Raw genomic sequence first — 9972 nt, forward strand, 5'->3', positions numbered from 1 at the left:
ATAATTCTGCACTCCCTGTATAAAAAAAATACCACAAATGGAGGAAAAACACAAAAAACAAAAACAGGCAAACCACAGTCACACATCCAACATATAACCATACACTTGCAGACTGCTGTAGCTTGGGACCCCCCTTAAAAGTCAGTTCAAAATATACCTGTCAAAGGGCATAATATTTTTAGGAGGAGGGGAGAAGGTTGTACTATTTCAATTTCCATCAGATCATAGGTAGAAAGCAATGCAAGATTAAATGAAGGCAGAATCCAACTATCAGGGTAACATAATGTAAAATCACTTATACAGTAGATAGCAGGCTCGACAGGAGCAGCCTCACCTAATGTAGCTAAATAAGACCAGTTCCGGATACTGCAGCGTATGATTGTGTTTTGGATGTGTGACTGTGATGTGTCTCTTTTTTCAACTGTTTGTGACTCACTTTTAAACCCACCAAAGGAATGAGTCAAATTTGATGATCATCCTATTCCCCTCAACATTCAGTTGCTTCCCTTTTGGTTGATTATAGTCAGTTTATCAATCAAAAAGTCTGCTTGGACATGCTGGAAAATTTCTGTGCGATGGGGATGGGGCAGGAGTAGTCGGGAATTGATGGTCTATAGTGTTGCATTGCATCGAGCAGTACAATGCTTGCAGCTCAATTGATGCTCAATAGATGCTCAATAGATTTCTGCAGAAATCTATAGAGACTGATCAGGCCATGTAAGGCAGGAATTGATCACTATCCAACCTATTTAAAAACATATAGGGATTGATAGGTTTGTCATATTTGGTCACAATCAACCCCTATATGGTCCACAAGATGGGTCGACACCTCCAAAAATGATAGCTCTTTCACAGATAAAATATACTGTAGCTCTTTATTAAGTATCCATTAAAAATCCATAAAAGGTGTCAAACTTCGTGGGGCTAATACCCAGTAACAGCCCTCTGTTCCAGACCTCCTGGTCTTTCCTAAGGCCGGACAGCCCCACACTGAAGACACCACAGATCTCCCTTGGTTTGTTGTATAAAAACGCAATCACAGCCGCTCCAAAAACACCAGCGAACCATACCACAGGCACTGCCCACTGACAGGGTGGATGCAATGCGTTTCGTGGGCATATCCCACTTCATCAGGCAATAAAATGGAGTACAATTAACTGTGGACAGAGACAGAATAAACTTAGACTGAATATCCATGCATGACAACAATATTTTTTTAAAAAGTAGTTTTATACGAGTTTTATATATCGCACCCCAGCCAAACTGAAACCAATGCACGGCAATGGAACAATTACCATTGCATGCTGGTTATGCGGAGCAGTGCAGAGCGATCCAAGAATCAGCAGCATGCTGCAGACTCTCACACGCCCGCATCCACATTCTTCCTCCTCCTATTCACTTCTACATCGGGAGATGCGGAAGTGACGTAAATTGAAGCCAAAGCAGTGCTGGTCCTAGACTTTTTGCTGCTTAAGGAAAACTTATGAGGATGCGCCCACCACTCCGATTTGAAATGGTTGCCCCCCCTTCCCCCTGGTTTGGAATGATCGCACAACATCCGACAATTTACTCTGCTACATTTAAAGCTAATGAGAACCGGGTAAAAAAAAAAAAGTCAGATACTCACCTAAGGAGAGGGAGGCTCTGGGTCCTATAGAGCACTCCCTCTCCTCTCCCGGTGCCCGCTGCTGTCCCGGCTCCCCCGTAGCAGTATTCGACCTTTTCGGTCAAATTCCGCTGTCTCCCAGCTGAAAGGAAGCTTCATAAATGCTTCAGGAGCCCGAGTGCTCCCGAAGATGGGCCGCGATAACACTGCGCACGCACGCACCCTCTATGACGCCTTCGCATGTGCGCCGCCTGTCTTTGGGAGGACTCGGCTCCCTAAGACTTCCGAAGTCCCCTCGGCGTGCGATGAGAATGAAAGAGCCAGCGCAGCACCTGGGCCACCGGCAGAGAAGAGGGATAGCTCATTAGGACCGAGCCTTCCCTCTCCTTAGATGAGTATCTGCCTTTATTTTATTTTTAACAGGGTTTACATTAGCTTTAATGTTCTCACATGACATGCTGCAGCTCAACACAATAGCAGACTAGCTGGCCGTGAGTCTGTAACAAACAAACTGCTCACCCTCAGCCCCTCTATCCCTCCTCAGTCAGGACAGCAGTGCCACCTCCTCCTTTCTGCTATGCAAATCAAATGAAACACTGTTGCTCTCACACACTGTCAGATGCCTCACACAGCAAAACATGCCGGTTTTCCCCAATGATGACCTCGTCTTCATCTTGCTCTCCTCTCACTTCTCCTCCCACTTTGACTGCATGCTGTGTAAAAACAGTACATCAAAATTCTGCCTCTGTAATCTCTGCACCTGATGCAGACGTTTCACCTTGTTGTATGAGAGAACCAGCCCTGATGCGATGCAACCCGGTAGTTGCATCATATCCCTTCCGCTAGTGGAAAAGGGCCTTTAGTGTTCTCCAGTTCAGGTACAACCTTATTAAGCCATCTTCATTGTAAACTAGTATATCCAATGCATCCATGCAAAAGCTACCCCCTATGCTTACTATCCTATAAAGAAAAAACGCTAACAAAAAACACTAACAAAAAATAAAAGAGAAGTTAGGTATACTGGGGCTCATGTGTCATATTACAGGTAGCTGCACATAGATACCTTGCTCAGCCACGAAACACAGCTCTCTAAACAAGACTCATTCTTGCAGCATACAGCAATCTGCAGATACATAAACAGAAATGAATAAACTATTTATACAGGGAAAAATTAAATCTCCCTCACTGCTGGAAGCTGAAGGTCAGACAATGAATGCAACCGAGTCTTTATCACCTTAGTATATTTCCTTTCTTTGTTAGATAAATAGTGCTGATTGAGTTACTGAGCAAGTATACCTAAGGCACCTGGGTGTTAGGAAGTTACCACAAGTCGCAATGCGAATTAACAGAGCAAAAAAATAATTAATGCACAAAATATGCAGGAGAGCTAAATGAATTGTAAGCGATAAACACTTCCCTGTAGATTTGAGTTTTCAGTAATTAAAAAGTAGGCAAGGATGGAGGGAACAGAACGGAAACATTACATTCCACTTTTAGCATCTCCAAACAATGTTTAGTGTATGCAGAATGGATCATAATTCTTGTCATTTCTCTCTATTGTTTTTTCTTGATTCCAGAATCTGATAGCATGCAAACGATGGAAGCAGACAGTATGGTGACAATTGCTGTATTGCAGACAAAAGTACAAAGTAAAATTCACCTGAGGCTACTGTCTTCCTTTCGTCCTCACGTATTCATCAGATAACAGTTCAATTACAGTTATTCACCTGCTATGACTCCAGCAGCCATTCATATTTTTAGGTACTTTTGATGATCTTTCTCTGGTCATATCATTTTCTACAGGACTAGGAAAACATCAGTGTAAGAAATGATTAATGTTTACTGTAGAAATTCTCAAGCAGAACTTGCTAAGGGGAATTATTGTTGTCCTTATACTTTTATATAGTGCTGACATCATCCAAAGCACTTTCCTAAATCATGTCAACCCCCTTGGCGGTACACAGTTTCTGAGTCTGCGTCCGCCGGGAGGTTTTTTGACCACACATTTTGTTAAACCGCTTTACCTAGCATTTCGCTAGCTAAGCGTATGTATTAGGTTGCTCCGGTCCCCCCCATGCCCGCCGATTGCCGCCGGCTACACATACCTCGCCACGATCCCACGAAGAGCGCAGTTTCCCGAGGGAGAACAAAGGCGAACACATGGGGGACGCAGGGAGACACAAAAGGTACAAGGAAGCATGAGGTACAAAGGGGGCATAATCCACAAGATCCCCCTTCCTCATGGATGCACCAGGTTTAGAGTATATTTTTCTCCCCTGTTTTTTGTCCTCTAAACCTAGTTGCGTCTTATGGTCAGGAGCGTCTTATAGTTTGAAAAATACGGTAATCCCTACTATTGTCATGTGTCACTTCCATGGTCTATAGCAAAACAGAGTGTTCAGAGCAAAGCCACTCAAATACGGGGACCAGAGATGCTCGGATACCCACGCGATCACAGATTCGACTGAATTCGGCCATGATAAAATCAAAATCTGGATAAGTCATGATTTTGATCCGGATTTAAAACGGCCTTCCAAATTCGACTTGGATTTTGTGCGCTCTGCAGTGATTGGCCCCAATGACGGAGAGGTGGTCCCGCCCGCGGGACCAGCGCTTCCTATCAAGAGAGGAACCCGGAGCAGTGGGCAGCGTGATTGGCGGTTGGGGCCAGCGCCCCCTGCCTGATTGGTACATCTCTCTGCCAAGTTGAGTGGGACTTCCTGGCGACAGTACCCGGGGACAGCGCGGTGAAAGCGGGGACAGCATGAGGAACGATGTCTATGTCATCGGTAAAGTTATGCAGACTTTCTTACCAGACAGCTGCGGCAGTACGGAGGGGGGGGGGGTGCAGCACGGACAATTGTATGTATGTATGTATGTATGTACTCGGGGACAGGGCGGACAGATGTGTGTATTGCAGACGGGGACAGGGCGGACAGATGTGTGTATTTACTCTGGGACAGCGCAGACAAATGTGTGTATTGCAGACGGGGACAGGGCGGACAGATGTGTGTATTGCAGACGGGGACAGGGCGGACAACTGCGTGTATTACAGACGGGGACATCTTGGTGATAAAAGCAGCAGACAGCCTGAGGAAAGCTGCAGCTGCACGTAGTACACGCAGTGACGCAGATACTAGGACAGGCAGGACACGGGAAAGGATCCGCAGGTCATAATCGTAGTATTCGGACTATAAGACGCGCTGACTTTTTCCCACCACTTTTGGGGGAGAAAAAGTGCGTCTTATAGTCCGAAAAATACGGTACTTTTAAATGCGGTAAATGACAGTTCTAAGGAAACAAAACCCACCAACTTTAGAAGTTCATATCAAAGCCCCCTTACATGGTAGAAACACCAAATTCTCAGGATATGTCAGAATGTGCAAATCCTGAATGTGCATATTCTGACTGTGCATATCCTGAATGTGCATATCCTGAATGTGCAGTATAAAACAGCCCTAAGGGCTAATTTGCACAGAGGAACACATGCACAGACACAATTTCCTGTATAACGAATGGAACGTGCACTGCAGTGCATTAAAGCACAGACGTCAGCAGTCCCAACACAACTAAACTCATCAGGAAGAAGCGTGCGTTGTGTAATAAAATGTTCCCAGATGCGTTACATCGCAACGCATGGGAACACACAGCTGTACTGTGAATATAAAAGTCAGTGAACTTTCATGTCACCATGAGGATCAAACACTCAATGCAGTGCATCATGATTGACAGCGCAGCACATAGTGTGAATAAGCTTTAACCACTTGAGGACCCACCCTTTCCCCCCCCCCCCTTAAGGACCAGCGCTGTTTGTTGGGATCTGTGCTGGGTGGGCTCTGCAGCCCCCAGCACAGATCAGCGGGCACGCAGAGCGATCAGATCGCCCCCCTTTTTTCCCCCCTATGGGGATGATGTGCAGGGGGGTCTGATCGCTCCTGCCTGCAGGCATGTTGCGGGGGGGGGGGGCACCTCAAAGCCCCCCTCTGCGGCGAAATTCCGCCCTCCCTCTCCTACCTGTCATGCCCAGTGATCCGGGCTGCACAGGACGCTATCCGTCCTGTGCAGCCAGTGACAGGACGTCCCCTGTCACATGGCGGCGATCCCCGGCCGCTGATTGGCCGCGCCGTACAATGTAAACAAAGCGGATTATTTCCGCTTGTGTTTACATTTAGCCTGCGAGCCACCATCGGCGGCCCGCAGGCTATTCACGGAGCCCACCGCCGTGAATTGACAGGAAGCAGCCGCTCGCGCGAGCAGCTGCTTCCTGATTAATCAGCCTGCAGCTGGCGAGGCAGTACTGCGTTGCTGGTCCTGCAGCTGCCACTTTGCCGACGCACGGTATAAGCGTGCGGTTGGCAAGTGGTTAAGGGCTGGGACCCACTAGAGCAGTGATCCTCAAACTAAGGCCCGCGGGCCAAATGTTGCCCCCTGTGGCTTTTTTACCGGCCCCCCACACAGAAAATGCATTACATATAGATGCAGACAGCTGCATCTTTAACCACTTGATGACCCAGCATTTACCCCCCCTTAAGGACCGGCGCTGATTTCACTGTTCTGTGCTGGGTGGGCTCTACAGCCCCCAGCACAGATCAAACACCAGGCAGAGCGACCAGATCGCCCCCCTTTTTTCCCCACCAGGGGGATGATGTGCTGGGGGGGTCTGATCGCTCCTGCCTGCGTGTGGCTGGCGGGGGGTGGGCACCTCAAAGTCCCCTCCACCGCAGGATTTCCCCTCTCCCTCTCCTCCCTTTCTCTCCCCGGAGATCGGAGGCTGCACAGGAACGGATTTGTCCTGTGCAGCCTCTAACAGGCTCCTGCCTGTCATGTGACAGCGATCCCCGGCCGCTGATTGGCCAGGGATCGCTGATCTAGTACAACGCTGTTAGCAGCATTGTACAAATGTAAACAAAGCGGATTATTTCCGCTTGTGTTTACGTTCAGCCTGCGAGCCGCGATTGGCGGTCCGCAGGCTATTCACGGAGCCCCCCGCCGTGAATTGGCATCAGGTGACACTGCTGTCCAATTGCTGTATGCTTCACTGTCTGGCCAGCAAAGACTTCTACATCATTTTATGTATACTCCGGCCCCCCAGCAGTGGAAAGTATGTTGACCCGGCCCTCGACCCAAAACGTTTGGGGCCCCCTGCACTAGAGCATTGTTTTAAAGATCGCTTTTAATCCCTAGCGATTTCATTAAACACTCTGCCAATGTAAATGGATGGGACAGATTCCACTAGAGCGATTGCGATTAGGCAAATCACAATCGCAGAACATGCAATATTTTTGGGACCGTTTCCATTCTAATGTATTAAATAGGAGTATGGAAATTGCTTGCAAATCGATACCACACATTGTTAGTGATTGCGATAGCGCTTTGTGCTTTGTAGTGGGTCCCAGGACTAAGAGATATGTACAATACTGTTATATGCTACTGTCTGTCTGAGAAACTCTGCCTGGAGATTCTCATACCCTGCAAATGCTGTACAATAAACAATACAAGCTGTACAAAACAGTTCTCCTCTTCACCTGAGGAAAACCTAATCTACTTTCTTCTCAGCACAGCCCTCACCTCACCAGTGAGGCCACTAGCTAGCAAATGCTGTTGGCTAGAAAATGGCTGGTATTTAAATGTCCCAGGTGGGGGCAAATACCAGGTAATCCTCTCTGTCTGTCATTTGTGCTGTGTCAGTCCGGTATTTATATTCAGCAGTCACATTCGACACAGCAGGGTGTAACTGGCATCTAATAACTGATGCATTGTTAAAACAGACACCATTTTTGGTAAATTATCCGCTACCTCATTTTCATATATTTGTTTTGTTTGTTAACACATACCTATTCCTGTTTAGTGAAGATATGCATGGCAATACAAATAAAACCTTGGTCTGGTTTTTGGCACTTATTCAATTAACATTCTAGAAATCAAATTTATAAGTTAAATAGAAAATCACCACTGACTACATACATTTTAATACAAAATAAAGTAAGCTGCTATAGATATTCAGTTTTAGGAATGCCTGATGCACATGTACAGCATGCAGAGGTATTATTATGCTTGCAGTGATTTAAATTTGTACAATAAAAATGTAGCAAAGTAATGTGTTGCTGTTAAGATGTCGGGGAAATCTATTGGCAGTGTGAGAATACATATGATCCTCTGTCACTGAGTATGCAGACACATAGAAAAGAAATAGGAAGATGTAAGATGATTTCATAGACTGGGGAGTAACTGTAAAAAAAAGTACAGTATTTGGACTACAAATTGAGTGCCTGAGCTGACTAAGGTCCATCTATATTAAATATTTTGTCTTGCACTCTAACATAATGGATTGCCCGCAGTGCCTCCTATGATCCTTTAGGGGCGCCCCGTTTAACTGCAGAGTGGTCCTTGCCTTTTCCTTCCAACAATTTATATATTGTGGCACGTATCGTGGGAAACGAAGGAGTTCCTGAGCGGTGGAACGCAAGGAAGCCAATACAGCAATTGGGCTGAGACGCACTAGGAAGTGACGTCTCTGCCCTAAGGACGGAGAAACCGGAAGTCGCCTATCCAAGCAGCGCAGCTAGCCGCCGGAGCAGTGCTGCGAGATGGATACCCGGAGCAACTTTAAGTAAGAAGAAGGGACTCCCCAGGCTCAGAGTGAACAGGAAGGCCATACACACGCGCCGTGAGCGGTGAGAGCTATACAGGAATCTGCTGTGCACTCATTCATTTGCTCGCGTCCAGTAATGAATATCTGTGTATTTAGATGCAATTTTATTAGTTTAAAGGTGGAATCTTCATTGTGAACATTCATAACGCTATATAGTGATACGAAGAGCATAAGAGTATCTGAGATTTAGGAATTAATACAAGTCTTTCTTTGAGATACTGGAAATCTTGCCTCCTTCCATATTCTATGTGGTTTTTTATATAGCAATAATTCTTGTATAACTAAAAAAAATTTTTAATCATTTTCATCATTTTCATAAACCACTTCCTTTTGCTATTAAGCAATTGCTTAAGTGGATTTGACGCATTTTTTTACTCATTTTTAAGGGGAACCAGCACGCTCCTTGAATGAATGTGTGTGTGTGTAAGGGCCCGTTTCCACTAGGGCGAATTCGCATGCGTGGCCTGCATGCGAATTCGCATAGGCAATGAAAGTGGATGGGACTGTTTCCACTTGTCATTCTTTCCGTGCGTTTTTCTGTGCAGGATTTTTCTGCACAGTAGGGCCTGCAGAATTCGCCTGCGTGAAGAATGCAGGCGAATCGCAGCCCATGTATTTAATAGGGAAAACGCGCGTGCGTTTTTTGCCGCGATTTCGCGTGCGAATTCGCATGAAAAGTAATACAAATTGGACCAGGCAGTGACATGGTTAAATTCGCATAGACCCTGCCTATGCGAATTCGCACGCGAAATCGCGGCAAAAAACGCACGCGGAATCGCATCCGCGTGCGTTTTCGTCAGCGGTGGAATCCCGGTGATTCGCACCGCACTAGTGGAAACGGGCCCTAAGTATGAATATATTTGTGATATAACAATATTGGTTGGAATACTGATTGCTACTAATAAATATGATTGTGATTTTAAACAAAACCTTGTACTAATTAAGGTCCAGCGCACCTCCTATTACAATATATATTTTGTCCTCCTATGATCCTCACAGGTACTGCACTTGACTTGGAATGGAGCAGAACACTAAAGAAAAATAAAGCTCTCCATAGTGTAAAATCAAAGGGGACATTTATTGCACAAATTAGAAAGCTACTAACAAGATTAATCTTTTAACGATGACTCCGATGTGTCCTAAAAATGAGGTTTTTACTCTTTATTATAATTTCCCCTCCTAAAATGCTGCATCCCCGCCGCTGAAAACTCCATAAATCACCCCAAACTCCCTGGGGCACATCGTGGGGCTCCTTCCGCATAGAGGCAGAGCTTTTGACTGAAGCTCTGCCTCTATGTGTGTCCATCAGAGCGGATCGCTGCCTCTCCCCGCCCCTCTTAGTCTTCCTTCACTGAAAGGTGCGTTAGAGAGGAGGCAATCAGCGCTGATTGATGCGCATGGAGGCAGAGCTACAGCCCAAAGCTCTGCCTCCTTAGGGCAGCAAAATCCACAACCAAGAAAGTCGGGGATTTTGCCAGGGGAGTTGGGGGTGATTTATGGAGTTTTCATCCTCGGAGATGCAGCGTTTTAGGAGGGGCAACTATGTTTAAGAGGTTTTTAAAGTAAAAAACTAATTTTTAGGGGACTTCAGAGTCTCTTTAAGGACCACGGGTTTCAACCCCCATAAAGACCAGGCCATTTTAACAAAATAGGCCACTGCAGCTATAAGGCCTCAATGCAGGGCCGCACAACTCAGCACACAAGTGATCCCCCC

General features: G+C 46.1%; 1 long non-coding RNA gene across 1 annotated transcript; it reads right to left on the reverse strand.

Moving 5' to 3' along the window:
- Nucleotides 1-893: 893 nt before the first annotated feature.
- On the reverse strand, nt 894-7283 carry LOC137547010 (uncharacterized). Its single transcript, XR_011026436.1, has 3 exons — nt 7175-7283; nt 3267-3411; nt 894-1157 (listed from the first exon to the last, which is right to left on the reverse strand). It is a non-coding gene; the product is annotated as an uncharacterized lncRNA (long non-coding RNA).
- Nucleotides 7284-9972: the final 2689 nt, after the last annotated feature.

This window comes from Hyperolius riggenbachi, chromosome 1 (genome assembly GCF_040937935.1).
Source record: "Hyperolius riggenbachi isolate aHypRig1 chromosome 1, aHypRig1.pri, whole genome shotgun sequence".
Taxonomy (NCBI): domain Eukaryota; kingdom Metazoa; phylum Chordata; class Amphibia; order Anura; family Hyperoliidae; genus Hyperolius; species Hyperolius riggenbachi.